This window comes from Cuculus canorus, chromosome 2 (assembly GCF_017976375.1).
Source record: "Cuculus canorus isolate bCucCan1 chromosome 2, bCucCan1.pri, whole genome shotgun sequence".
Lineage (NCBI taxonomy): Eukaryota > Metazoa > Chordata > Aves > Cuculiformes > Cuculidae > Cuculus > Cuculus canorus.
Window position 1 is genome coordinate 130,109,080 of NC_071402.1, and position 7,015 is coordinate 130,116,094.

Sequence of the window (7,015 nt, forward strand, 5' to 3'; positions counted from 1 at the left end):
TGCCCACCCCACATTAATTTTATAAGGCTACACCATTATACCTTTCTTAGTTTCCTCTCACATAATAGATTATTAATTCATCTGGCTTAGTATTTCATTTCTACACTTGTTCTGGTGATAAATTAATTTTCCTTGAACACAAGTTGTATGCAGATGAGGTCTCCCAAAGGTTGCACAGTTGGACATTAAGAAGTTGCTACTCTTTTCCTAGTGTTATCTTAATAGAGCATTGCTTCTCTTTCTTTTTTTTTTTTTTAGATTTATTCATCTGGTAGTTCCAGAGCAGAATCTGCTGAACCTTTTCTGGATGAGAATTTTAGTTCTTGGCCTTTGTTATTTTCTCTACTGAGTGTCATCTCATTTCAGTTCACAAATATCCAGTTCTCCCAGTGGGGTTTCCTTGTCCTCTTGCCTGTTAACTTCACGTCACCTGCAGACTCCTCTATTTCTAGAGCCAGGACATTAATCAAAACAGTAATCAATTCCTTGTGAAACTGTTCATAACCTCACCATAAACCTGTCCCTTTCTTTCAATTTTGCACACTAATCCTTCTATTTTTATTCTCTCCCCATTTTTATGTGATGGACTTGATGTTAGCATATGCTTTATTGAAAGACCGCACTCTTTCACTGACCCTGAGAACAGAATCTCTATCACTATTTTTTCCCTGGCAGATATCTAACAAATGACTGAAAAATCCAGTAGAAGACTTTTAAATCTTCTTAATTATGCCTAGCCTGAGTAGTGCATCAGTTTTCCTTTTAGCTATAGTAGCAGAGGTGAGGTCAGCATTCATGCTGGGCTAGTTTTGGGTTTGGAACAGTGAATTAATTGGGTTGCCATAAATAATTTGGGGTTTGTGTTTTTAAAATTGCTGGTTTATTTAGCACACTAAGTGAGAAAACATTCAAAACACATCTTCTAATTAAAAATTATGCTGAGGCTCTCAACAATATACAGATGTTCCACATTTTGTTCATGTATCATCCCAGATTTTGATGGATAACATAAAACAGCTAAACTGCAAGACTGAGACTATCTTGTCCTACATTGTCAGAGCAGCCAAATACAAGGTAATTCTGTTTTCCTTACTCCAAATACAATTTTGATGCTGTTGTTTGTTGGTCATTAACAGTGTCAGTTCACAAGTTTCCATTTATTTTAAAGTACGAGTGCATTAAGAACAACATTGCATGGCAGTTTAATAGAAAACCTCCAGAATTTGGGAAATTGGCTCTGTCACACCCCTACTGAGCCTGCTTTCTTTTATGGTTGTGGTTTCAGAGTGTGCAAACAGCTGGCTGGCTATAATTGCAGATCTCTTACCCAGCACAACACTGGGAAAAGTGTCAAGATGAGGTCCAGTGTCTGAAAACAAACAAAAAAAAATCATATTAGATCATTCTTTACCTCTGCAATCCAGCACAGTGCCTATTGCTGTCTTTATTGGTGCCTCAGGCAGTTCAAGAAATACTAACAGCACTTTTTTGGACCTAACCTAAAAATATAATCCTAATATCAGGGCAAATTTCATAGTGGAATCCTGTCTACAACAAGGTTACGCTTCATGTGAGCCAGTGTTTTTAATCCTTCAAGCAAATAAACCAGCTAGTGTCTCCTCTCACTGGCACAAATAATACTTCCTACCAGAGCAATGAGTCTTTCAGTCTGTTTTTTTTCTGCTCAGAGTTCTGTATGCACATTACTATTTGGATTGAGGCAGCTAGATCTGAGCAGGTTCCAGGACCCATTAAACTTAATCATCTTGGAGTTCACTGGCATCATTATTATTTAAAAAAATCCCCATGCTCAAAAATGAAGCATACATTCCACATGTACTAAGTATAACTTTCATCACTATAAGTATTTCCATATTAAAAAAATGTGAATTTATATTTGATCTGTACTTTATGAAAGAAACAGTTATATGAAGTTTCCATTTTAGTTGAGTAAGTGATGTTTAATTTGTAACTTCTAGGAGGATTAATTATAAAAAAGAAACAATAATGACAAATAGGAGGGTTTGTTTATCTATATTGATTTTAAAATAAACAGTATTATAGCACTGACCATTAGTCTGAACTGGCACTGGAGAACACAAAATGCTGCTTCTGGGTAGGTGAGTGGGTCTGTTTAAACTGGGTATGCCTAAGAAACCGTAGCTAAGATCAGTAGACAAAGTGGAAGAATTGAATAACTGGTTCTCTTTTTAGAAAAGCTGTGTCTTAAGTACACAGGATTTGGAACTCTTCAAAGATATTCTGACCTTCTCACAAAGACCTTGGTATTTAAAAATAAGATAAGGGCATGTTTCAATCCACAAAAGTTGTGGTTGTGAATGAAAATCATGTTTATGTTCGAGGCTGTAGACTGAATCTTTAAAGGAAATTTTTTGATTGTGATTTTGACAGATTTAGTTGCAAAACACTTAGCTAAGACTTATTTATATTGTTAGTAATAATTAAACACAGTGATGTTTTTACTCATATCTTCATATTCTACCTTCACCTGGCAAACTGCGTTCAGTTCTAGTCACCTTCCTGTTAACCTTTTCCCTTGAAAACTGATTATTAATTCTGGCTCTTTGTTTTTGGTTTCTTAGCCTGTTTCTAATTCTTAGCAGTATTTTACCTCTCACCCCAATTTAGTTGCCATAAGGTTTTTTATGCAACAAAGCAAATACCACTTCAGAAAAAAGGAATGATGAAGACTCTTAAAGGGACCTTATCAAGCACTTTAATCCTTTTCTTTTTTTAAAAAAAATCTTTTTGAAGGAGAGGAACTAATATAAAAACATATTTACAATATAAATATAGAAAATAATGAGATAACGAAAATATTAATACTACTCTGTTTTGGAAACACAACTATAATAGCTCTGAAACAGTACATAAAAGCCTGAAGATGAAACAGAACATGAGTCTGACTAACTCTGGGAGCTGAGCCAACCACTGATTGCAAGGAGTTTAGATCTGAGGGGGAGTTAGGTGCCGAGTGGACATACTAAACATAGTGATTAGAAAAGGAAAGAATTAATAAAACCAGAACATTCATAAAATGAACCTTCAAGATGATGGACAGCATGAAAAGAAAAGCTCCCGGGCCAGCAGAATTCCTAGTCATTTACACATTCCAGTAAGTGAAAAGATACGTGTGGAAAAAAGCAACATGACTTCTAAACCATCCTAGATATTTGCAATAGTCACAATATTCCTATTTATAAACAAGGAGAATGGAAGACATATTAAATGTCGTTTGCCATCTGAGCAAAGATAGAACACTTTTGCCTGTCAAGTCATGGTCTAAGGTGCAAGAAAAAAGAAATCTGAATTGTATTTTCAATGATACAGGAACTTGGAGCAACATGAAAGTCAATGCTCTGGAACAGCAGTGGAGAGTGTCAACAGTCAACATGAAGTGGCATACAGAAAGCAAAAGGAAAAGTAGAAGTGAGCCATTTTGTGTTCATACTGCCAACAGGTACAACTACATTGACAAGACAAAGGAGAATGAGGCAAAACAGAGACTAGTTGAAACCATCAGCCCATATATTGACAAAGAGCCAAATCCTGAAGGTGACTCATTATGAAGACGTAAACAATCCTAGTCGGTGACTCAGTGGTGAGGAAGCTTGGCTAAGACATCTGTAGTCCATATAAAGAAAACAGGATGATGAGATTTCTCTACGGTACGGTAAGATAAACTATAGGACAATAACATTGCACGTGCCTATGATAGCCTGTAGAGAGTTGGGACATTTTTACCCTTTATAGCTCATGGAGGAATGTACATATTGCCAACAAAGGAAGCTTTGATTGGCATTTGCCTGGGGAATCTGAGAGGACCGCTGGAAATGGATATAGTGTGAATCTTCTGAGAGTCTGCGGAGGAAGGAAGAGGGTGGGTGATGAATATCATTGTGTAGGGAGTGAATACTGCAACGCAGAGAATATTTACCCAGTTTGGTCAGTTAATTTGTTATGGCTTAGAAACTACCATGTATGTTGAAGGTCCTTTCTGATTTTAAAAATTGGTACTGTGCACCTGGGAAGATCTCAGCAAAGAAAATATGGAAAGAACATAGGTTTTCTAGGAGTTATACTCTGTAGATGATAGAGATAAATTTAAATAAAAAGTGAAGATTACACACCTGTACACTGCTTGAAGAACCACGCTGGACAAAAAGAATATGCTATCACTAATAAAACTTAGCTAGGGGTTTAAAATAACACTTTGTAGAATGATTAGAATAGCTCAAAAGCAAACATATTGCACATCATTTCAGTCTGCAGCAAAAGAGAAAGCAGTAGGTGAATATTTTTGAAAAAAACTGCTTACAACCTTTATGGAATGTATGGAAGTGAAACCCTTCAGTATGTGATATGGTAATGAAAAGCTTGGGATCGATGACAGCAGGGAAAGCTGTAGATTGGCTCTGGTCACTATTCGTAGGCTCAGGTTTGAAGCTAGACTCCATTTTGACAGGTGCTGTGGAAATACATAACATCAACAATTCTTAAAGCACTCTATAATTTACGTGTGAACACAACTGAGTAAGATTTCAGCAGTTCTGTGAAGACTAACAAACATATAACGTCAAAGATGTTCTGCATTAGACAGAGAAGTACTTTGCATTCAGCAATGAGATACCAAATTTTGAGTAGTTTCAGAATTACCAGGTGGTATGCTTTGGTTCTGCAGCCTTTTACTTGTTTTCTCTCCCTAGCCATCTCTTTTCTAGAGAAATACTGCTTCATCTTTCAGTACTCTTTTTCTTCGAAAGGTTCCTCACACCATTGCTATTCTACCACAAACACCACTTGATGTTATGTCACAAATACTACTTCTGCAGGAATGCAGTTTGGCTGTTGTGTCTAAATTTTGTGGCCACTGCTGAGGGAAGTGTGTGCATGGCTCACTCCCACACCTGTTTCCTCCCTGTGTTTCACTGCCAGGGAGGTTCTCCAAGGTCTGTCTCATGGCGGAGCCTGGGTCAAACGATTTTTCTGTAAAATGTTTCTCTTTATGTCTATCTTCCTATTTATACATGAGACAAATGGAGAGAAAAGAGTGTTAGGAAGTAATTACTGAAGGAAACAGAATTTCAAGGGGTATTTCTCTGCTGGGAAGAGAGCTAGGCTTCACCTATCCTCTTGTCATGCCGCTGTTTTTTACCCAGTTCACTAAAAGTGGAATATTTTACAGTTTCTAGAGTAAAAACTTAAAATTGCACACAATGCCAAAAATTCTTCTCAAGAAATCAGGAAGTGTTACCTTTCAGCTACTTCAATGAAACCTGATACTTTTTTTTTTTTGGAGCTGCATTTTGCAGTCTCCAATCCTCTTTGATACTTGGTAGCTGTATCAATTTGTCAACTAAGCACCAGACTTCTGCAGCATTTTCTCCCAGTGAATCTCTATTAAAACTAACATAGGGAGAGTAAGGTCCTGCGCATCATGAATAAGTGTGCTGCAGTTTGGTGCTAAATGAACTGGTAGCTGTGTACTTGCAATGTTTCCCAGCTGCTGACAAAGACCCGACTGAGCTGGCTAAGCCGAGCAAAAAAAGCAAAGAACTTAAATTCTCAAGAGCTCACCTCATGGAACAAAGCTTTAAAAGAAAATATTGACTGAGAGTTTTGAAGGAAGCCGAGAGATTTTCACCACTGTTGCTTAACAAATATGTTGTCTGTACTCTTTCTGCTTTTATAAAACATTTGAATTTCTAAATGAGTTAAAATAAGACCTTAATAAAAATCTACTTCTGGAACTGCCAGGTGTCCTGCAGCGTATTGGCAAAATTCTATCTACTTTGACTGAGATATGTATTTCAAAGGTGGGTTTTTTTGTTATCAGTTAAACATTTGGAACAAAATTAGTCAGATTAATTTGGCACAGCCTTAAGTTCTCAGCATCTGAGAACAAAATGAACTTGGTTATTTGGGCACAGCCCTACATTCTGAGAACATCTGGTGCTGTCTATTCAATAGAAAGCATCACCTGAAATGGATGCTGCTCTAAGCTGCTTGGATCAAAAAGGCAAAGCATCTGACAGGACTGTGATACCTTAGGAAGGCTTTCTTCCTATGTTCATCCAGTTGGCAATCAGCATTGTACCTCCTGCAAAACATAAAAAAGCATTGAATTCATTTTTCTCCAAACAAGACTCTGAAGAGATAGTGCTTGGGTAAACTAAGATCTTTAGAATTTTGGCTAAAATAGGGTGATAACGTTTTAAGAATATTTTAAGAGATGCAGGAATAGCACTGAAGGAGAAAGAGGTGGCTCATTAGAAGTAATACACAACTATCTTAATTCTAGGAGATATTCACCTGGTGATGGGGACTGGTCCCTGATGTTGTTTCGGTTGCTGCCTTCTTCGTGAGAAGCAAATGATTATTCATTTGCTGAGCAGACTCAAGCTTTTCAGTCTTATAATTAAGAACAATTAGTTTTGGAAATCCAGGCTAAGGATATCCAAAGCATCTCAGTGACTTTGCTTTACCATCAGATAGACCTCCCCAGGTGTATTTTTTAAGAATGAGTGTAAATTTCTGAGTCACTTAAGCACTCCCGAAAACCCTACATCGAATGGACAACTGCCTATCTCTAAAGCAAGGGATGTTCTGTTCTCATATACAACAGCATGATGATAAACACACCGGATATGAGGTTTAGATGAGTCACTGTAGCAGTTCCTCAGGGGACCCAGACCATGAATAACCCTCAATAAGTCAAATTAGGTAGCAGTGAGGAAGGACCCTGCAACCCAGGCTGTTGCTATGTTTCAAACAACCCAGTCTGTTTCTATGCTTCAAGCACATACTCCCTGTTAAAACCCTGGGCCAGTTACATATTTCACAGTTAGCATCACAGAGGAAGCGTGGTTACTAATCGGATGTTACTGTCTCTGTCCCTCTAGGGTAGTTAGAAAGAAAAAAAGGAAATTTTATATTGTTAACCCCCTAAAATTTCATTTCAGCTCTTAGCAGAGATTTACTAACAGTAGACTCA

General features: G+C 37.3%; 1 long non-coding RNA gene across 1 annotated transcript; it reads right to left on the reverse strand.

The window, feature by feature from the left end:
• Positions 1–400: 400 nt before the first annotated feature.
• Positions 401–6,595, reverse strand: LOC128851415 (uncharacterized). The gene is made up of 4 exons (XR_008448792.1): positions 6,334–6,595; positions 6,068–6,121; positions 4,343–4,489; positions 401–1,369 (listed from the first exon to the last, which is right to left on the reverse strand). It is a non-coding gene; the product is annotated as an uncharacterized LOC128851415 (long non-coding RNA).
• Between the last annotated feature and the right edge of the window lie 420 nt (positions 6,596–7,015).